Source organism: Pogoniulus pusillus, chromosome 8 (assembly GCF_015220805.1).
Source record: "Pogoniulus pusillus isolate bPogPus1 chromosome 8, bPogPus1.pri, whole genome shotgun sequence".
NCBI classification, from domain to species: Eukaryota; Metazoa; Chordata; class Aves; order Piciformes; family Lybiidae; genus Pogoniulus; species Pogoniulus pusillus.
In genome coordinates this window covers 759,486-782,170 of record NC_087271.1, presented here as the reverse complement: position 1 = coordinate 782,170, position 22,685 = coordinate 759,486, and the positions used below count along the sequence as shown (strand labels likewise).

The 22,685-nt window shown below is 56.2% G+C and overlaps 1 long non-coding RNA gene across 2 annotated transcripts in view; it reads right to left on the bottom strand.

Moving 5' to 3' along the window:
• LOC135177249 (uncharacterized) overlaps positions 1 to 22,685 on the bottom strand; it is a 247,834-nt gene that overhangs the window by 145,271 nt on the left and 79,878 nt on the right. For both annotated transcript variants that reach the window (XR_010302999.1, XR_010303000.1), the window contains exon 4: positions 14,233 to 14,314. This is a non-coding gene — a long non-coding RNA (uncharacterized LOC135177249). The remainder of the gene's footprint in view (positions 1 to 14,232; positions 14,315 to 22,685) is intronic.

The following is a 22,685-nucleotide window of genomic DNA, read 5'->3' as shown; positions in this document are numbered from 1 at the left end:
GAGCCTCAGAGTCAGCCAGGCTGGAAGGGACCTCCACCCTCACCCAGCCCAACCTATCCCCAGCCCTGCCCAACCAACCAGACCATGGCACTAAGTGCCCCAGCCAGGCTTGGCTTCAACACCTCCAGGTACAGCCACTCCACCACCTCCCTGGGCAGCCCATTCCAATGCCAACATCTCCACACACCTCCAACATCTCAATGCACCTACATCATCTCTGTACATCCCCAACAGCTCCATGCACCTCCAACATCTCCACACACCTCCAACATCTCAATGCACCTACATCATCTCCATGCATCTCCATGCATCTCCAACATCTCCATGCACCTGCAGGATTAACCCAAGGAAATGACCTCCAGAGGGCTGGCTTCCCTCAGCAGTTAGGGAAGGTGTCAGGCAGGATTCATGCACAGTGTGAGGCACCAGGAGTGTGTTCAAGCAGGCTCTTCCTGGCCTCACCTCCCTTCTCTGCCCTCCCTCTTGCCCCGGTTGCAATCCTGAGCCCCTTCACCACTACACACCAGCCCCTGACACCTCTCCCCACCTTCCCCACCGCTCAGCCAAGTACCTGGGGTGTCTCCTCCCACATCTAAAGAATCCTACAGAGACAAAGGAAATGCTCAAACGCTTTGCACTGCAGTGCCACGATAGAGGAACCCCTGCTAGGAGCTGAGTTTTGGGGAGAAGATAAGAGAGATGAGTGAGCAGGAGACAGCACCCGGACCCTGCCCTAGCCAGCTGGGGCTGCAAAGGGGACAGAGGAGGACTTTCCAACCCCGAGTGGGACTCTGGGTTGTCACACCTGCTGCTCTCACAGGTGCCTGTGTGCCGGGAGATGCCCTCCAGCAGTTCCCCCTGTGACTGCTCTTATCAGCCGCCGAAGATTAGAGGCACCTTGGAATAGAAGCTTCAAGGAAAAAGGGAAGGGGAGAATTGCATTTCAAAGCAACTGCCTGAAAGGAGCCTTTGAAGGAGCCTATTCAAAGGTTCACGACTTGCTATAACCATCAAAACCAGACCCACATTCCTCTTTGGGTTGGGGATTGGCTCTCACCCCAGCAGGACAGCAAAGCTCCCTTTTGGTGTTTGTGTATCAAGGCAGCCCCAGCACAACACAGGAGATGAGAGCCCTCTGATAACATCTTACATTACTTTCAACCTACAAAGTCCAAAGGTAATACACGAAGGTGAGACCTACCCTCACAGCTGCACCAATCGCTTCCCCCAGAAGGCCTGAGCTTGTGCCCAGAAGCTTTCAGGCAGCAGAAGGGGACCTAGACCAGAGCAGGGCTGGTGGGTGTCAGGGAGCTAAGTCAGAGCAGGGCTGGTGGGTGTCAGGGAGCTAAGTCAGAGCAGGGCTGGTGGGTGTCAGGGAGCTAAGTCAGAGCAGGGCTGGAGGGTGTCAGGGAGCCAAGTGAAAAACCACAGGCAACGTTTCCCCCCCTAGGATTTAGCCATGGCAGCCACTTCCCAGCCAGGGCAGCAGGGGAAGCATATGGCTGTGCTGAGCACCTCTGCTGTGAGGAGAGACTGAGGGAGCTGGGAGGCTGTCAGGGAGGGATAGGACCTGGGACAGTGGAACAAAGCTGGAAATGGGGACATGCAGACTGGATGTGAGGAAGAAGTTCTTCAGCATGAGGGTGGTGAGAGCCTGGAAGGGGTTGCCCAGGGAGGTGGTGGAAGCCTCATCCCTGGAGGTGTTTAAGGCCAGGCTGGATGAGGCTGTGGCCAGCCTGCTCTAGTGTGAGGTGTCCCTGCTCATGGCAGGAGGGTTGGAACTGGATGCTCCTTATGGTCCCTTCCAACCCTGCCTGATTCTGTGATTCCAGCTGAAGCCCAGACTTGGGCACAGTTAAGTCCTGCACTCAACCCAACCCCTACCATTCTGTGACTCTGATGGCCTCTGATGGGGTCCAGTCCTCTCCACCCAACCCAGCCTTTCTGGCAGCAGCATCACCACACAAGAGCCACCAACACTGAGAGCACCATGCTGCCCTTGGCCTGGCAAATGGCTATGAGTGGGTCAGATCAGTTCACAGGCACAAAAATACTCTGCCTAATTTCCTGAGACACTGCTTCCTGCTGGAACTTGTTCTTATGGCTGAAATTCAGCTTCTCTTGGAGAATAAAACCCAGCAACCAACCATTTGAAGCTGCACTGAGGAAAGAGCTGATCTCATCTGCCCCATCCCAGGTGACTCTCCTAAAATGAGGTCTGCAGTGCTGCACAGCCCTCCAGTGACACAAGCCCTGCTCCAGCTAAGGCCCTGCACAGCACAGGTCTGTTTAATGGGACTCACAGGATGTATTTGCAAGGAGAGACTGACACAGGGTCAGGGCCCTCACCACTGCCACTCTCAGCCCCTCTTCCTTTTTGCATCATGACTGCAGTTTGGCCACATCTGACCCCGCGTGGGAGACCTCCCCTCACCCTTTCACTTTCCCCAGCAGCAGCCTCTTATCCTGGCTGTGACCTTTTCCTGTTCCTGCAACTCCTGTAGGCAAACACTGGAGTGCCCCAGGGGTGCTGGGCAGTGACCCCACAGGGAGGAGAAGGTCTGCATATGCTGAGCATGATGTAGAATCACAGAGTGGTAGGGCCTGGAAGGGGCCACTGCAGCTCATCAAGCCCAATCCCTTGCTCAAGAAGGTTCACCCAGGGCAGGTTTCCCAGGACCATGTCCAGTCAGGCTATGAAAGTCTCCACTGAGGGAGATTCCACAGCCTCTCTGGCAAAGCTGCCCCAGTGCTCTGGCAGCTTCACAGGGAAGAAGTTTTCCCTCCTGTTGAGATGGAACTTGTGTTGCAGCTTGTGCCAGCTGGGCACCTGCAACAAGCCTGGCCCCATCCTCTGGACACTCACCCTTTAGACACAGAGAAGCACCACAAAGACCCTGTCTGGATCTGCTCTTGCCCAGCCTAACCTGCCCCAGGTCTCTCAGCCTCTCCTTGTAAGCCTCTGATGTCCCTGCTCCCCCCTCCAGAGCCAAGGCAGCCGAAGGAGCATCTCCAGAGCCCGAACGCTAGGGGAAGCTCCCCTTCAGGGCCGTGCCGACAGCAGCAGGCAAGCGGTGCAGGCTGCCTCAGCAGGGGCCCGGGAGCTGGCTGCAGCCAGTGAGCAGTGCTTCAGCCTCTCCCCTGCAGCATCATCATCTCACAGGGCTGCACAAGGAGAGAACCAGGCAGCAAGCCAGGAAATCCTGAGTGATACTCCTGATGCTGCCATTCATTTCTTACATGGCCTTGGGCAACCTGTGTCACCTGCCAGCTTGGGACTTTCCTTAGCTAAAGTAGGGAAAGGCTTCACAGTGTGGATTTATGGAGTTCAAGGCTCTACAAAGAAGATTCTGGTCTGGTTTCTCTGTATCAAAAAGCCTTTAATTTCCATCAACTGATGCCTGAAACAAGGCCAATTGCCTGTGCCTGACCAATATATCTCTCTCCACTTACAGAACAACTACTTATCTCCATCTGAAACATCAAAAGGTGGAGAGAAGCCAGCACTTCCCTTGGTACTTTCCCCTGTGATTGATTCCCCTCTCTATCAAGCATCCAGGGCTTTGCTTCCCATTTGGCTTTCTGGGGATCCTGCTTTCAGCCACTGCTTCTGGCAAAGCTTTTCTCTGCTCCATGGAAGCGTTCACAAGCTTGGGCGTCACTCCCCGTGGCTTATCCACCCTTGTCAGTGGGCTAAGGGCACTGACAAGGGCAAAGACAACCAAAACCTGCCCAGTGCTTTGGAACACGAAGCACATCTCCAAGGTGCATTAGCCTGCTCAGTGTCAGAGGTACCACTGACAGCTACTCTGCCTTCAGCCTTCCAGGCAGCTTGCAGCCGCCAGAGAAAACCAAGAGTGGAAAAGTACTCTCCCTTCAGAAAAAACCCAGATGTGGCAGCTCCAGTTTGCCTGCTGCCAAGACAAAGGAGAGGCTCCAAAGTGCTCTGTTGTAAAGGGTTTTGTTTGGCTTCCAAGATGAATATCACAGCAAAGCGGGAGGCAGCGTTCCTCAGGGCTGCATTGTCCCTGAGCCTTCATACCCACGCTGAGCATAGTTCAGCTGCTCTGAAAGGATGTCTGCAGAGGGGGAGATCAACTTCTGCCTCCCACCAGCCTCTTATCTACGTAATCTAGCTCACTACACAAAGGCTGACCACTCAGCTTCAAAGCCAGGCAGTAGCTCCTACTGGTGAGATGCTGCTCACCATGGAACCAACGCCACTGGTGGTCCTCAGAGCCCTCGCTGGTGGCCTTGGTGGGGCTGCTTGGTCACACAAGAGGAATGAAGGGAGGGAAGGATGGGAATGATGACCCAGGCCATCCCATGAGATGGTTGGAGGGCTCTGAGTGGAGCCAAATGTTTTCACTGGACAGAAAACATCCCCTTCAGGACATGCAACTGGGTAAGACATCTGATGTCCCCATGAGCTCCACCTTACAGGGAAAGTGACTTCTTGGCAGCCTGCAGGGCACGATCCCTCTCTTCACCCACAGACCAGAAAGGCTGCAGGTTTTATGCCACTTGTTCACCCCAGCATCACCATGAATGGCATCTGCTGTCTGGCAGTTCTTGTCCCCTGCACAGAGTGGCAACCCCTTGCCCACACAGAGCAGCACCAGAGCTGGCTGCTATTCCCCTGCTGATGTGAACCATTAGAGGCCTTCCCCAGCTACCACTGCACTCCTCCTCCTCAGCAGCAGCATGGCTGCAGCAAAGGCAGCGTGGCCAGCAAGTGCAGAAGGGTGATTCTGCCCCTCTGCTCTGCTCTGGTGAGACCTCACCTGGGGTCCTGCACCCAGCTCTGGAGTGCTCAGCACAGGAAGGACATGGACCTGATGGAGCAGGGCCAGAGGAGGGACACAAAAATGATCAGAGGGGCTGGAGCACCTCTGCAACAAGGACAGGCTGAGGGAGCTGGGGGTGTTCATCTTGGAGAAGAGGAGGCTCCTGGCAGACCTAAGAGCAGCCTGCCAGCACCTGAAGGGGGCTACAGGAAGAATGCAGAGGGACTACTTACGAAGGCCTGCAGGGCCAGGATGAGAGGCAGTGGCTTGAGATTAGAGAAGAGCAGATTTAGACTGGATGTTAGGAACAAGTTCTGCACCGTGAGGATGCTGGAGCACTGCAACAGGTTGTCCAGGGGGGCACTTGAGGCCCCATCCTTGGAGATACTCAAGGTCAGGCTCAAGAGGACTCTGATCAACCTGACCAGGATGTCCCTGCTGACTGCAGAGGGGGCTGGACTAGATGTCCTTTGCAGGTCCCTCCCAACCCAACTCATTCTAGGATTCTGTGGGGAAAAGTCCTGCCTGTGCAACACGCTCAGGATGCCAAACCCTTTGGCTCAGCTCTGCTCAGAACAACAACCTGGGCCAGGTTCCCCTCATGCAGCCTATCCAGTGGCCAGCTCAAAACCAGCACAGCCACCAAGCTGCAGCATTCCCTTCCCTGCCTCTTCATCTGCCTGCAAGAGCTGCAAGTGAGCTCCTGGCACTGCGTTCAGCAGCAGCACCCCAGCCCTGCTGAGGCAGTTGGTGGGCAGAAGCCTGCAGGGAAAGCAGACCAAGGGCAGCGTCCAGACGGAACACAGCTTCGGGGCTGGCCTCTCGGCGCCGTGGGAAGTCTTTTACACGGGTGGACACCACGGGGAATGTTCTACCTCGAGTCAACAGCCACTCTCACTGGTGCATGGAAGTGCTCCTGGAGCAAGCTGAGCCCTTCTCTGCCGGGGCTAGCCTGCAGCAGGAAGTCCTGCAAGCCCAATTGTGTCAGCTCGGGGTGTGAACAAACAAATAACATCATCCCTACAGGAGAGAGCCAGGCCAGCAGAAAGCCCTGCTGGGGATGCACTGCTACAAAGGGAGGGATTGATTTGTTATTGTTGCTTTCTAGTGCAGCCAGTTTGTTTGGGTAGCTCTGATAAACTACAGCAGCAAGAGAAAGCTCTTGGCTCGGCTGTCTGTGCTTCCAGGGTAGGCTGCCAGCCCAGGCATATCTGTGCTGTCAGCACATTCCTCCTGCTGCAGGAGAGAGCCAGTGCTGAATGCTCTGAAGTCCTTACCTGGCATAGAGGAAGGCTCAAAGAAGGCTCAGATATTCAATCACAGAATGGGTTGGGTTGGAAGGGACCTTAAAGATGGAGCTCCAAGCCCGCTGCCATGGGGCTGGAACCCCACTGCAACCCCAGGCCAACACCTGCCACTAAAGGGGCACCGAGACGCAGCATGGCGCAGGGCAAAGCTGGGCCAGAGGCTGGTGTGCCAGGGGGTACGCTGCTGCCTGACACACCACCCCTCAGCTGGGAAGTGAGTTTCTTACCAGCCAGAGGCTTGCTCTCTGCTAACACAGAGCTGCTCCTGGGCTCCTGGCACAGCCTGCTGCCCGCACCAGTGGCAGCCTCCTGCTTCATACAGGGCATCACAGCTATGGTGGCAGCCTCCTGCTTCATGCTGGGTGTTAGAGCTGGACCTCAGGTGTTTCAGTCCCGCCTGCTGTGGGCACAGCAGGGTTGTGAGGTGGGTGCCCAAGGTCCCAGCTACAGCACACTGCGGGGATGCAGTGGCAGAAGGTGTTTGGCTTAACCCAGAACCAAACCAGGCTCTCTGCTTTCAGCTGCAGGCTGCAGCCAAGGCACACTTTACATACTCCAGCTATGGGACTGACCTGTTCCTCCCACTGCTCCTGAGCCTGGTGTTTGCCTGCTGTGAGCCTACTGGAGTCACACAGGCTGGATTCCACCTGCTCTACTCGTTTGGGTGACTGCAACATGGCCAGAGCCTTGCAGGGAAGGTTCATCTGAATGCCCCCATGCCAGGGACACGCTGCCACTCCCTGCAAATGGGCACACGTTGGGGGAAGATGTGTTCTTCTCCCCTTCCCTCTTCTGCAGCCTCGTGTGAGCAGCCTGTAAGAATGCTCGGGCAGGGTGGGCTCAGACCCTGTCCATCCCTCCTGTTCTGCTCACTGCACTCCTCTCTATCACAACAGGGCCAGCTCAGCTCTCTGCTCAACAGGGCTCCGAGGCTGTGGCCAGGGCCCCTTCCTTTGCATCCTCTGGAGCAGGAGTCCCACCTTTTCCTTCTTGCAGAGCTGCATTGGCTCACTGCCCTCACTGATCCCGGGGGGGATGTTTGTTGGCCTTTTCTTCCTTAATCGGTGCACAGAAATGAGCTTGCAGGAGGCTTTGTTTCTGAGGAGCGAATTCCACAAGCAAGGTGTAAAAGTAATTAACGCGTCGGGCTTCAGCCTCCTGACACTGCAATCAGGGAGCTGTCCCCGGGCAGCCACCTGCACAATGCAATTCCTGCAAGTGGGAGGAGGAGGAGGAGGAGAGGAGGAGATCTCAAATCCATGTCTTTTTCTTGGTCCAGCTCTCTAGGGGCCGACAGATCAACAGCACTGCCCCAAGGAATTTCCTTCCTCCAGAGGTGGGAACTGGCCCAGGAGCCACAGCCTCCCATCCTCCCATGACATCAGCTTCCTCGGGCGTGGGGCAAGGGCACTTCAAAGGAGGAGCTAGGGGGAAAAGCCCTCCTGTGAGAACCGAGAAGGTCTGTTCCTGGCCGGAGGGCCATGTGGCAGAGCCCAGTTGCCAGAAGTTCACCCAGCACACCCCAGGGAGGCAATAAAAAGGGGCAGGAAAGCAGTGCAGAGGCAGCCAGGCGCAGGCGGCTGCGTGTCCAGAGAGAGGCTGCCCCTTCAGGGAGCCCAGCCAATGGCCCCAACACAGCCCCAGCTCTGCCAGCATCTCACCTGACCTCTGCACCTGCCTTGCTGCAAGGCCACCAGCTTAGCACTGTGTCCAGTTCTGGGCCCCTCAACTCCAGAGAGATGTTGAGGTACTGAAGGTGTCCAGCAGAGGGCGACAAAGCTGGGGAGGGGCCTGGAGCACAGCCCTGTGAGGAGAGGCTGAGGGAGCTGGGGGTGTGCAGCCTGCAGCAGAGGAGGCTCAGGGCAGGAGTGATTGGCATTGGAATGGGCTGCCCAGGGAGGTGGTGGAGTCTCTGTGCCTGGAGGTGTTGAAGCCAAGCCTGGCTGGGGCACTCAGTGCCATGGTCTGGTTGCTTGGCCAGGGCTGGGTGCCAGGTTGGGCTGGATGAGCTTGGAGCTCTCTTCCAACCTGGTTGGTTCAGTTCGGTTCTCATCTGTCCTATTCTCTTCTATTCCCCAGGGCTTGTGCCTCCTGGGGTGAGCTTAGTGATCTTTGATCACGTTGGGTGCTTCTGTACTCCACAACCTCCCTGGAGGTGCTCAGGGCCAGGCTGGATGAGTCCTTGAGCAGCCTGTCCTAGTGGGAGGTGTCCCTGCCTATGGCAAGGGGCTTGGAACTGGCTGACCCTTGAGGTCCCTTCCAACCTAAACCATTCTCTGCTTCTCCCTTTTTGGCCCTCAACCCTCGGCTAGGTTTAGTTGAAATCTGGCCAAGGACTTCCTGGGGGCAGAGGAAAGAGCAGTGCTGGCAGGCAGGCAGGGGGACACTGCTCACACAGGCTTCATTTCCTCTAGGAAACCAGGCTAAAAATAACAAGCCAGAGCCGCTGGGCCAGCACCTTCCACTCAACAGCTCTCTCTAGACAGGAAGAAAAAGGGAAGGAATTAGCAGGCTGCAGGTTGTATTTCAAGGTTTGTCTCCACGACTGGAAGCAGAGAAATTAGAAATGAAATGAAAAAGAATTATTAGGCCTGCCCTGCCCCTTCCCTGGGGGAGCAGACCCACAGCTGTTTCCCTCTGCCTCTTTTCTCGCCGCTCGGTTTCCAGTGATCCAAATGATGGAGCTGCCACCAGGTTTTCAACAGGGACCCATTCCTTTGCCTTTCCCCTTCTTTACTATCTAAAAACATTTCCCTTTTTTGGTTGGGTTTTTAATTTCAAGCCCATGTTTCAGCCCCATGATTCCTGCCACACCTCTTAATTGTCTTATCAGCTCAAAAGGCAAACAGAAGTGTCCACACTTGCCACCTACATACTTCAAATAGCACCACAGGGCTCATTTCAGGCTTTTGGCTGACTGAGCAGCTCTTATTCAGCACAGATTAATGTCTTTAACTGTGTTTTTTCCTGAGGAAGAAGAAAGAAGAAAAGCTTTAATAAATTCCTTTTTTTTTCAGTCTAAATATTTCAGACTTCCCCAGTCTGGCCCTGGCTCAGCTTGAATTTGAGAAGCACAACCCACTCAAAACAGCTCAATCATAGGATCATAGAAGGGAGCAGGTTGGAAAGGACCTCAAGGATCAGCCAGTTCCATCCTCCTGCCATAGGCAGGGACACCTCACACTGGTACAGGCTGCTCAAGGCCTCATCCAGCCTGGTCCTGAACACCTCCAGGGAGGCTGTGGAGCACAGAAGCACCCAACGTGATCAGGACCAGGTTGGATCAGGCTCTGAACAACTTGTTCTAGTGTGAGGTGTCCCTGCCCATGGCAGGAGGGTTGGAACTGGATGCTCCTTGTGGTGCCTTCCAACCCTGGCAATTCTGTGACCCTGTGAAGCAGAAGTTTCCCAGGGAGAAGCTCTGCTCCAGACCCACTCATTAACCACCGGGGTTAAGGTCGAGAAGAAACCACTCTGCTTTGCTCCACAATACAGCTGGGCACAGTGTGCCCAGCACTGCATCTCTCCCCAACACTGCCCACTGCTCACGGTCAGCAGACTCAGATGTCCCTCTTGTGTGGTCAGAAGCAACCTAGTGATGGTCCCACAGCACCATCTGCTGCCCCCCGCCCCTGCCAGACAGTGCAGGCAGCAAGCAGAGCCCCACACATGGCAGCTGAGCAATGCCAAAGGCCTGAAGGGAGCTATCCTGGGGCCATCACTCATCCAGCTGGAGGACAGCAAGCTACAGTAAATGCTTCCAGTGTCTGGGTGCAGGTCTGAGGCTGCTGCCCAAGGCCAGGACTGAGGAGGTGCCCAAGACCAGACCAGTGCTGTCACAGACACTGGACAGATGAACACGTTTGGGTTTGCTGCTCTCAGCCTACCACATGTAAAAATGCAGAGGGGCATCATCAGCTTCAGCTTCTCCCCTCAGCACAAACACAGAGGGGATCTGAGCAAGCCTCCCCTCTTTGCCATGCCTGTGCCACCTTCAGAACCAGGAGAGGTGCAGACGCGGCGCAGACGCAGCTTCCTTGGCCATGCTGCACTGGGCAGGGGCCAGGGTCAGAGGACCTCATGCAAACAAGATTCACCACCTCCAAGCATCTAACTCAGAAGGTTTCTGAGGTTGTTCCTGGTCCTCTCAAAGCTCCCCGAGGGAAAGCTGCACCTCCCCAGCCTGGCAGCAAACGCACACGTGTTTGGCGTTCATCCCTCAGCAGCTCCTCCTGCGCCTGGCATCAAACACCACAACACCGTTTCTGTCCTGCTGCCCTGCTCACAAGTGTCCCCTGCAGCTGGGAAGGCAGAGCAAGGCAGGCTCTGTAGCTGGGATGGAGACCCACGGTGAGTACATTTCCCAGAGCCTCTGCAACCCGCAGTGCCCAAACCCCACAGGGTCACATCCGTGCCTCTGACTCACAGCTCCACTGGCGTCCTGAGCCTCCTGCTTCACCGAGCCTAACTCCAGGCACAGTTTCCACAAAACAAAGTAGATTCAAGGCCACGTTAGGCACAGGCAGAGGTTAGAACCTCCATGGAGCTGCCGACAAGTCTGAGCCTCTTCCTGAGCACTGCCGGCTGGGTCTGAGTCAGCCTCTGCTCAGGCACTGCAGCCCAGAGGACCGCAGCAAGCCGTGAGGGAGCACGACCAGGAGTGGCTCTGCAGCAGGAGCAGAGGCACCAGCCTGGACCTCACCCCAGCTCTGCAGACATCTGTGGGAAAAGTACTGTCAAAATACAGCTTCTGTGAGGGTCAGGCAGTGACTGGAGAGAGGCCAAATGGTATCCAGCAAGAAACGTGTGACCAGCAGGTCAGGGCAGGTTCTGCTCACTCTCTACTCTGCCCGGCTGAGACCACACCTGGAGTACTGTGCCTAGTACTGGGCTCAAGAGAGACAGGGGTCTGCTGGAGAGAGTCCAGTGGAGAGCCACAAGGGTGACTGGGGGACTCGAGCATCTCCCCTGCGGAGAGAAACTGAGAGCCCTCCCTCTAGTTCCTGTAGCACTCAACTTACTTAGCCAAAGTTGGGCTTCTCTTGCGTGTTCATCTAGAGAAGACCAGAAGTGGATGGTGCCAATCTCTCTGTGGAAGGCTTCACCTCAACAGGCAGAGAAACTTCTTTGGTGTGAGGGTGCCAGAGCCCCGGAGCAGGCTGTCCAGAGAGGTTGTGGAGTCTCCTTCTCTGGAGACTTTCAAACCCACCTGAATGCACTCCTGTGTGAGCTACCCTAGGGGATGCTGCCTTGGCAGAGAGGTAGGACTGGATGCTCTCTGGAGCTGCCTTCCAGCCTCATTCTGTGATCCTGTGACTAGCAGGATGCCTGGGGAGCAGCAGTGCTGCAGCAGGGAGAAGAAGCCTGTGCCAGATGCGTGAGGGGGAGTGAGAGCACGTGTGGCTGCGTGGCCAGGAGCACACTCACACACGCTTCTGCTTGGGCAAGGCACTTTGGCAAAGCCAGAGAGGGCTAATTGCAAGCAAACTGCCTTTCCAGTCAGCCTCCAGCACAGCTGCTTTCAAAGCTGTACCAGCAGGAGTTAAAAGCATCCCTGGCTGCTGCCAGTCACTTTGGATGCTAAACCTTCTGCTCCATCAGGGTGCTGAGCCCTGAGTAAGGTGATGGAGAGTCCTGCCGAGGTGAGCGGTGAGGTGCGGAGAGCCTGTCCCGCTCCTGACTCGAGGCTCAGCACCACTGTTTGGGAGCACTTCACAAGTCAGAAGGTGCCTGACCCAGTAAACAGCTGTGACAGGTACAGAGAAGGGCTGCAGCTCGTGGGCTGGCGTTTGCTCCTGCGGAGAGGCCTCTGCTCCCCTGTGTCCGCAGCACAGAACGTTCCGGCGATGCCTCAGCACTGATGGGCCCTCGAGCCCGAGCCAGGAGGCAAGTCACGTTCTGGCACAGCAGCCTGAGCAGCTCCTGGCACCGAGTGCAGGAGAGCAGAAGAGATGAAATACTCTGTTTACCCTGCCATGACATCACCACCATCACTGCAGAAAAATGCAAGTTCCTCCTTCTCCCCGGCACGGCTCCCGGGGCAGCGGCACTGCTGCAGCACAGCGGTGCCCTCGCCACCGGCACCAGCACACGCACATCAGCCTGACCCACGGCCGCCAGCCTCACCAGGGCACAGACCTGCCCACCTGAATGCCCGCTGCAAGACTGTAGGAGTTTAAGGTTTATCAGAGGGCTGCAGCAGCTCTGCTCTGAGCACAGGCTGAGAGAGTTGGGGCTCTGCAGCCTGGAGGAGAGAAGGCTTCCAGGTGAGCTTGGAGTGGCCTTGCAGGATCTGAAGGGAGCTACAGGAGGGCTGTGGAGGGACTATTGACAAGGTCTGGGAATGAGAGGAGGAGGAGGAATGGGTTTGAAGTGGCAGAGGGGAGATGGAAAGTGGATGTTAGGAAAGGGTTCTGTGCAGAGAGGGTGGTGAGACGCTGGCACAGGTTGCCCAGGGAGTTGTGGAGCACAGAAGCACCCAATGTGATCTTCAATCAGTTCCAATCCCCTGCCATAGGCAGGGACAACTCCCACTAGAACAGGTTGCTCAAGGCCTCATCCAGCCTCGCCTTGAACACCTCCAGGACGGCGACTCTGCCACCTCCCTGGGCAGCCCATTCCACTGCCACTCACTCTCTCTGGCAAGAACTTCCTCCTTGATGGTGTTCTGTTATTTTCTGTATATCTCTGTTCTCTGCTGAAGATTTCTTTCAAGGGCAGGTGAAGCCAGGATCCCCCAGGACACCACACTTCAGCTCTTACTGTGTTTTTCCTCCCACTGCCTCCTGCCAAATTAGGTCCATCCAAACTAGCTCTAGGCTTCGTGACAAAAAGCCTGCTTAAAAGGGTGGGGTTTGCACCAGAAAGTGAGGCTCCCTTCCAGGGCTGAAAACTGTCTGCAAGCTTGCAGGACTCCATGGCTCAGACAAGCAGAAATGCAGGTAAAGTACAGTGGTGACTGGCAACACACAGGCATCTGAGACGTCCCTGCAGTGAGGCCTTCCCCACCTAGCTGGGACTCAGATTGAGTTGTCAGAAAGCTCCAGTAAATCTTTGCACTCACACAAGGCCAGAGTCAGGGCAGTGCTTCACTGCCCTGAGGGAAATGGAAAGTCAGAGCTTCCAAATCTTGCACAGGGAGCAGCTCAGGAGGACAAATGGCAGGGGTCAGCTGCAGTGGTCCTTCTGGCTTTAACACTGCAGACAACAGCACAGCAAGACAGAACTGTTGCAAACCATCCAGATCCTCATGCCTGCCATTGCTGAAACCAGATGGAAATGATTTCAGAGCTGGGGGATGTACTGAAGAGACCCTAGTGCATGCAGGCACAGGCAGGTTCTCCTAGACCACTGCTTCCAAAGCCCAGGCAGAGTGCCCAAGCAGACATTTGTTATGTCACTGCAGCTGCAAGAAATGTCAGACCAGAGCAGAAGGCAGAAACCCTGCCAGACCCCTACCTGGACAGAAATGAATGCTTTCAAACCTTAGAATCATAGAATCAAGCAGGTGGGAAGAGAGCTCCAAGCTCATCCAGCCCAACCTAGCACCCAGCCCCATCCAATCAACCAGACTATGCCACTAAGTGCCCCAGCCAGGCTTGGCTTCAACACCTCCAGGGATGGTGACTCCACCACCTCCCTGGGCAGCCCATTCCAATGCCAATCACTCTCTCTGACAACAACTTCCTCCTAACATCCAGCCTAGACCTGCCCTGACACAACTCCAGACTGTGTCCCCTTGTTCTGTTGCTGGGTGCCTGGCAGCAGAGCCCAACCCCACCTGGCTACAGCCTCCCTGCAGGTAGCTAATCCACTGTGGGTACACCTTGGCAGAAGCTCCCTGGGCACTGAGGTATGCTCAGCCCAGTGCTCACAAGCAGCAGAGGCAACCTGCGGCGCAAGAGGAGCCCGAGCCCGACGACGAGTCCAAACACAAGCCCAAGGAAGGACCCAACTGGAGGAGTCCTCTGCCCTGATACCAAGCAGGATGTTTATGGTCTGGGAAACACCCGTGGCCAGCTCAGGGCAGCTCTCCTGGCTGACTCCAAACCACCTGCAGACCTTGGCTGGCTTAAGGATCCTCTCTCAGCAAAACCAGGACAAGTCTCCAACCATGACTGCCGCCTGAGCTGCCTTACCTGGTGCTGTCTTCTCTCCCATGCCACAGTAAGCTCCACGCTGACATCTGCTGCACAGCTGCCTGGTTTCCAATCAGACTCCCTGCAACAGAAGTCAGTGGATCAGTCCAGGCTGGAAGGCCTGCAGGAAGATCACTTTTGAACACAAACACATTTAGAGGAAATGTTATTACTTCTTTTTTTCCCTGCTTAAGCTAAGAGGTTTTGCAACACCTGAAACTCTGACCAGAACTGACAGTGGTACAAGTACCACCCTGCCAGCTCCAGGAGTGCTAGCAAACAATCTTTCATCAACCAAGCGAGCTCTTAGAGGCAGAGACATAAACCCCCAGGTGCCATGCACGTTCTCTGGACTGGCTGCACCACTAGCAGAAGGCTCCTGCTCTCCTGGAACCAGCCACACAAACTCCCTTTCTGTGTCTCAAGTGCCCACAGTGCAAACAACACCACATTAGCATGCTCTTGGCACCACTGTCCAAACAAACAGCTCTGTATGACCACCCTACCAGGCACGACTTTGAAAGGACCCAGGCGAGCAAGAGTGGCAAGAAAGAACCCATCTACCCCCCTGGCCAGCAAGCAGCATCTCCCCTCTCCTCCTGACATCATCTGCTCCAGATACAGCTGCCAAGGGAGGATGCTTGCTGCTGCTTGGTGGCTGCTCATGGATCTCTCAGAACAGGCTTTTTTGCTGTGCAGTGCCCCTGCCAAGTCTTCCCTGGCATCCCAGGAGGGCATCTTACTGTGCAAATGGAATCACACTCACAGAATATCAGGGGCTGGAAGGGACCTCCAAAGCTCATCCAGTCCAACCCCTGCCAGAGCAGCATCACCCAGAGCAGGTCACACAGGAACACATCCAGGTGGGTTTGAATATCTGCAGAGAGGGAGACTCCACAGCCCCCTGGGCAGCCTGTGCCAGGCTCTGTCACCCTCACAGGGAAAAAAATCCTCCTCATGTTTACATGCAACTTTCTCTGCTTCAGCTTGCACCCAGTGCCCCTTGTGCTGTCCCTGGGCATCACCCAGCAGAGCCTGGCTCCAGCTTGTGCCACTCACCCTGCACACATTGATAACCAGTGATGAGGTCACCTCTCAGCTCCTCTTCTCCAAGCTCTCAGCCCCAGCTCCCTCAGGCTCTCCTCCTAACAGAGCTGTTCCATTCCCTTCAGCATCTTTGTGGCTCTGTGTTGGACTCTCTCCAGCAGTTTTGTGTCCCTCTTGAACTGGGGGGCCCAGAACTGGACACAGCACTCCAGATGTGGCCTCAGCAGGGCAGAGCAGAGGGGCAGGAGAACCTTCCTCGACCTCCTACCCACAGCCCTTCTAATCCACCCCAGGATGGCGTTGCCCCTCCTGGCCACCAGAGCACACTGCTGGCTCATGGGCACCCTCCCATCCACCAGGACGCCCAGGTCCTTCTCCCCTTTGCTGCCTTCCAACAGGTCCCTCCCCAGCCTATGCTGCTGCCTGGGGTTGTTCCTCCCCCATAAGAGAGCCTGCTCCTGAGGCTTGCTCTCACCAAGCTGCACTAAATACGAAGGGAAAAGGCAGTAAGAGCTGTCCCCCCACACTCTCTCCGAGGTGAAAAGCTTCCCCATCGTGACACGGGGAGACTGCTGCTGCCTTTTGTTCCTGTGGTTAAAGATGCCAAGGAGCCTCTTGAGAAAAGCACGAGAGGAAGCTTGAATGCAAAGTGACCTTCCAAACAAAAAGCTATTTTCAGAGCCGGGGGAAGCTCCTAGCACTGGCAAACAATACAAGGAAGTTTCAGACACTGACTGCAGGGGAGAGCCAATATCCCCTTGCCGTGCCCCACCTCGTCTGGATCCAGCAACGCTGCTGGATTCTCACAACCCCCAAGCTGGGCACCTTCCCCTCAGCCTGGTGCAAAAGTTCAGGGCTCAGGCTGAGAGCCACCTGGTCTGCCTCATGCACACAGCCTCACCCTCCTGCTGGCACAGGTGATCCGAGGCCCCTGCGTGGCCCTGGTGGCACAGTGCACGCCGTGGCGGTGCTGGGGATGGGCCCCGTTTGCTGCACCACCAGATGTGGGAGCAGAGCACAGCTGGAAGCACGCACAAGGCTGAGGCCCAAGAGCAGAGGAAGAGCCTTGTGCAGCCCAGGCACAGAATTAGGAGGGCAGCTGGACAGGCACAGGAGGAGTGACGTGGACAGGCTTTGGCCAGCTAAAGAGGATGCTCCGAAGTACAGAGCTGTGCTTCTGCCCGGCAGGCATCACCAGGCCCCAGGACCTTGTCACAAGGCTCAACAGCTGAGGAGCCAGCTGTGGGCTCAGGACACAGCAGCAACACTCTGGCACTCCCCACTGCCCCTTGCTTTCTTCCAGCAGCGCAGCTTCCACCCTCAGGCAGCAGAAATGCCTTATTCAAGCAGTTCTCATCAAGCAGGCTGCCCTGGGGGAGAGCTTTCCCGGGGGCTCTGCCAGCCTCACTTGCTCTGGCTGCATTGCTCTGCACTCAGTGAGCAGTGGCAGTCAGAGTGGCCGAGTCTGGCTCCCAAGCCCAGTGAAACCAGGTCCCATGGGAAGCACACTGCTGCCCTTAGTGCTCCCTGGGACCAGTGCTCAGATAACAGAGGATCCTGGGGAAGCAATGCCACAGAGAAGACATTGCTGCTGCTGCTGCTTTTGCTGTGAGTTTACACTTAAAGCAAGACTCTGATTGACAACCAGAAACTGGATGCAAGGAGGAACTGCTGAAAAACAGAAGCTGTATAGGATTGTTCAAGTCCTTATCTGGTCCTCCTGCCTAGAGCCAGGAGAGGTTAGTCAGGGACACTTTGCAGATCTGCCTGCCAGGGGCAGAGGAGAGAGCCTCACTCAGCAATGTGGCCTTGTAAGGATAAAGTCCCACCCTGGATTAGGCTGCACCAGCAAGAGCATAGCCAGCAGGCTGAAGGAAATGGTTCTTGCCCCTGCTCAGCACTGGGAGCATCCAGCTTTGGGCTCCCCCGGGCGTGACACTGACTACAGGCAGCGAGCCTGCTCTGGGGACCAGAGCACATGGCAAGGGCTTGTTCAGGCTGAGGCAGGGAGCATGGTGGGGAATGGCAGCTTCCAGCCCAGAATCAAGGAATCACAGCTTGGTGGGGCTTAGAAGGGACCTCTGGAGATCATCTAGTCCAAGTATCTGCTAAAGCAGGCTCATCCAGAGCAGGCTGCACAGGATCACAGCCAGGTGAATCCCTTAAGGAGTGACAGCAGAGAAGATGAAGCTCAGCTTCTCAGAGATGCACAGCAGGAAGCTGCAGGTCAGCCACAAGAAGATTGTGTCCTAGGAGAGGCCAAGCACTGGGCAAGGCCTCAGAAACCACACTGCCCTGTCATCCTGCAGGCAGCTACAGCTAGGGAAAGGCCTCTGCACCCATCCCGCACTCAGCTCTCTCTGGCCTGCTAGGGGACACTGGAAGCTGCAGGGTCTGGCCTGCCCAAGCTCTCCAGTGGCACTGACACACTGCATCCCGCACTCAGCTCTCTCTGGCCTGCTAGGGGACACTGGAAGCTGCAGGGTCTGGCCTGCCCAAGCTCTCCAGTGGCACTGACACACTGCATCACGCACTCAGCTCCCAGGGGCTGGGAGCCCACTCGAGGCAGCTCTCACGCCTGGCTGCAGCCTGCCTGCCCTAGGACCCGATGGAAACAAGTGAGCTTACAGCCCTTTGTCAGCCTGGCCCAGGGATGTCACTTCTCAGCTATGTAGGTCAGCTGGGGCACACCCTGTGCTGCGCAGCAAGGGGAAAGGAGAAAGCTCTCTGCTCCAGCTCGGCGACGCCACACTCCCTGTGTGGCTAAGGCAAGCCAGCACAGTCCCTCCCTGCGGATCCTGCTCTGCTGGCTCAGCCCAGAGCACAAAGGGGGCTCAGGACACCAGTGAAGTGAGCACTGTGGTGCTGCTCAAAGCCATCATTTGTCCCAAGACAGTCACACACACCCCCTGCAATGAACCAACTTAAAACCAAGCATGAAGCTGAGTTGAACTGGGCTGCTGTCGGCAGAGGTTTGGGAACTCAACCCAGCTCATGGACAGGACTGGCCAAGCCAAAATCCTCCCCTTGCCAGAAGGGAGTGCACCCACTCCAGCCATTGGCTCCTGAAAGGCCAGGGGAGGTTTAGGCTGGGTCCTGGGAAAGATGGCATGCCTGAAGGGGGGTCAGGCATTGGAACAGGCTGCCCAGGGGGGTGACTGAAAACGTGTGGTGAATGCAAAGGCCAGCAAGAGATGGATATGGCTCCTGCCCTCTTCCAGTCTGCTCTTCTTTGGTGGGGACAGAAGCTGGTGACCTGTGCCATGACCACAGGAACCAGGGAGAGCTGGCAGCCACGTAGCAATGCTGCCTGGGTCACAGCAGGTTTGCTCAGGTATTACAGAAAGCACCAGAAAGGTTCCTAACCAGACTGAGGCTCCTCTTCCTCATGGCAAAGCCTGGCTGAGAAGAAGCTTCTCGTTTGTGTCTCAGTGGTGCCTGGGGCTCTCATCCTGCCTGTGGAAATGGGGCTCCACTACCCATCCCAGTGCAACACCACCCAGCCCCACAGGGATTCTGGGCACTGCTGGCCCAAGGGCAGGGATTCAGCCTGGCTGCAGCCTCTGACTGCTACTGGGCCCTGCTGGTGCAGATCCCAAGAGCCACAAATGGGAGAACCACAGAATCATGAAGGCTGGAGAAGACCTTTAAGATCATCGAGCCCAACCATAACCCAGCTGCCACAACCACTGAGCCACGTCCTGAAGCACCACAGCTACAGCTCCATCAACACTCCCAGGGATGGCAACTCCACCACCTCCCTGGGCAGCCCCTGCCGACCCCTCACCACCCTTCCAGCACAGAATGTTTTCCTAATGTCCAAACTGAAGCTGCCCTGGCACAACTTCAGCCCACTGCCTCTCATTCTGTCCCTGGTTAGCTGGGAGCAGAGACCAGCACCCACCGCCGGGCAGAAATGTGCCCTCGCTCCATGGCTGGGTGTCTTGGGGGCCAGGCAAGAGCTCCTGCTCTGCCCCAGCCTGAAATCTGCTCTGTAATTCGGCACAGAAAAGTCTCCCATGTCCTTGGTGGCATCTCCAAGGGCAGAGAGGTGGCATAGCTCTGTGAAGAGGGCAAAGGGCAGCCCGGGAGCAGCCCCGAGAGCAGGCAGCCTTGCCCGCAGCTCTTTTGCACCATCAGCTGTTAATGGTTTGCAAGGCTGCGTTAATTCACACATCTGCCTTTGTCCCTGAGCAGGGCATTGTCCCGAGGCCAGGGCTATATTTACAGCAGGATGTCAGCCTCCTCCTTTGAACTGGGCACTTCTGCCTTCTCCGCTGGCAGCCATGCGGTGGAAGGCAGAAGCAGACAAACAAACAAGTGTTTGCTTAAGACAGGCTGGGCTGCATCAGGACACTCCACTGCCACTCCTTCCCCTTGGCTCCTCGCTCCCCGGGCCAGCAGAGCACAGGCTTTTCTCACCACATACACAAAGGATTATTTCCTAAGAGGACTGAGAGTTTCCTCTAAAGGCAAACACAAAAAGAAAGGAGGAAGGAATCTGCAGAATAGCCCTTAGGAAGTTACAGCTCTGGAGGCCCTTGAGTCCCTCACCACTCAGATGGATTTAAATATAGCCTGGCCTGAGCAGTGCCAGGAGCCCAGCAAAGAAACAAGTCAGCAGCCAGAGCCAGATGGTGCCAGGCTTCAGGCACAGGCCTCTCAGCAGGCTCTGCCACCTCAGAGCTGCATCTTCAACTCGAGATGACTGCTTCCAAAGGTTTGGTGCTGCTTTGCACACCCAGCCTGGCTTCGTGTCTGTGCAGCACAGCAACCTGCAACGTGTGGCAGAGCAAGCTGCAAAAGCCCTTAGGCAGCACAGGTTGCCACTGGCTAGCTACAGCCCACACTGAGGACTCCAGAGAGTGGCAGAATTAACCAGGCTGGAAGCACAGCAAGTCAGGGGCTGAAGGGACCTCCAAAGCCCATCTGGCCCAGCCCCTCTGCCAGAGCAGGATCACCCAGAGCAGATCACACAGGAACACACCCAGGTGGGTCTTGGATATCTCCAGAGATTCCACAGCCTCCCTGGGCAGCCTGTGCCAAGACTCTGTCACCCTCACAAGAAAAAAAGTCTTCCTCAGGTTCACATGGAACCTCCTGTGCCCCTAGGATCATCGAGACCAACCTCTCACCTAACCCTTCTAATTAACTAACCCATGGCACCAAGTGCCTCACACAGCCTGCTCTTACCTTCAGGCACAGCCACTCCACCACCACCCTGGGCAGCCCATTCCAATGCCAATCACTCTCTCTGACAACAACTTCCTCCTAACACCCAGCCCAGACCTCTCCTGGCACAACTCCAGACTGTGTCCCCTTCTTCTGCTGCTGTTTGCCTGGCAGCAGAGCCCAACCCCACCTGGCTACAGCCTCCCTGCAGGCAGCTGCAGGCAGCAATGAGCTCTGCCCTGAGCCTCCTCTGCTGCAGGCTGCACACCCCCAGCTCCCTCAGCCTCTCCTCACAGGGCTGTGCTCCAGGCCCCTCCCCAGCCTTGCTGCCCTTCTCCAAACACCTTCCAGCACCTCAACATCTCTCTGCAATGGAGGAGCCCAGAACTGGACACAGCACTCAAGGGGTGGCCTGAGCAGTGCTGAGCACAGGGGCAGAAGAACCTCCCTGCTCCTGCTGGCCACACTGCTCCTGACACACTCGCTGCTGTACCTGCCCTGCAGCTGCGCAGGGACTCTGTGCTCCAGGACAGCCTGACCTGGCTCCCACACACTTTTTTCCAGGGCACAACCAAGAAGCTATTAACTGCATTCAGCTGCAAGGAGAAGTCTGAAATAGCTCAGGCCCTCTGGCAAGACTCATCTCTTGCAGCAGCAGGCTTTGGCCATGGTCTGTGTGCCACGGACCCTGCTCGGGCTAACTGCAGCAGGATGAGCCCCAGAACGCAACAATGTAAGCAGGAAGGGCTGTAATTTGAGGACCTTCCCACATCAAGCAAGTAAAACAAGCTTCTCTTTCAGAATGCAGCATAACTCCTGCCGGAGGGTCCTTTAACATAACAGAGTGCTGCTGGGCCAGAGCCCGGGGGACCCTCAGCTGCGCCTCCGATCCAGCTCATAGCCTCTGACTGCTCTGATTCATGCCAGGCAGCTCCACGGCTGCCTTTCAAATGCAGAGCAGGCTGCACACTGCCACTGGCTGTTTCCTGAGCCTGGCATACAACGTCTGAGTTCACCCCTTGCATCCAAAGCCCCAGTGTCCTGCCTGCTACCGCAGCTTCCACTGCCGGGTTCTGCTCCTGCTGCATCTCCCACCCAGGAGGACTCTTCCTCCACTCCCTTCAGATAGCAAAGATCAAAGTTAGCAGCTGTTACCAGGTGAGCTCCAACGAGTGACACAACTGCACAGAAAAGATCTTTTCCTCTTTTCACTGTGCAGGATTCCTATTTGGGATCCAAAGTTGTCTCTGGAAAAGGCACAAAGCCAGGTGCTACTGCTGCCCTGTCAGACGAGCTGGGACCCCTGGAGCCCTGAGGAACAAGCCCTGGGGTCTGGGCTGAGGAAAAACTCCACAGGAGCCTGCAGGGTGAGTGCAGCCCAGACACAGTCCTGTGCTGGGCTGCAGCAAGAGCAGTGTGGGCACAGGGCAAGAGAGGGGATTCTGCCCCTTGGCTCTGCTCTCCTCACACCCCACCTGCACTCCTGGGAGCAGTTCTGGAGCCCCCAGCACAAGCAGCACTTGGAAGTGTTGGAGGCAGTGCAGAGGAGGCACAAAGATGCTGAGAGGGCTGCAGCAGCTCTGCTGTGAGCACAGGCTGAGAGAGTTGGGGCTGTGCAGACTGGAGAAGACTTCCAGAAGACCTTGGAGTGGCCTTGCAGGATCTGAAGGGGGCTCCAGGAAGGCTGGGGAGGGACTATTGACAAGGTCTGGTAATGAGAGGATGAGGAGGAATGGGTTTGAAGTGGCAGAGGAGAGATGGAAACTGGATGTTAGGAAGATGTTGTTTGCAGTGAGGGTGGTGAGACATTGGCACAGGTTGAGGGTGGTGAGACACTGGCAGAGGTTGCCCAGTGAGGCTGTGGAGCAGAGCCACAGAATGTGATCCATCACAGAACGGTCCAGGCAGTACCAAGGTGGTGAAACTCTCCAACAGAAAGAGAGGAGAAGGGAAAGGAGCAGCAGTTCTGCAGGGCCATATTTCACTGCTGCACACCAAGCCTGGAGGAGTGGAAACAGCACAAGGTGTGCAGCAGACATCAGTCACCACAGGCACTCCTACTTCACCAGCTGCTTCAGACAAATTTATGGCTAACCAGGACTGGGACATTATTAAGCTCACTTCATAGCCAGCCAAGCACAGATGTGTGCTTGCATAAACCTTCTCTTATCATCATTAAAAGGGATGTGCTGCAGTTTGTCACTGCTCCATAAGCAAGCCCACGGCCAAGCTCT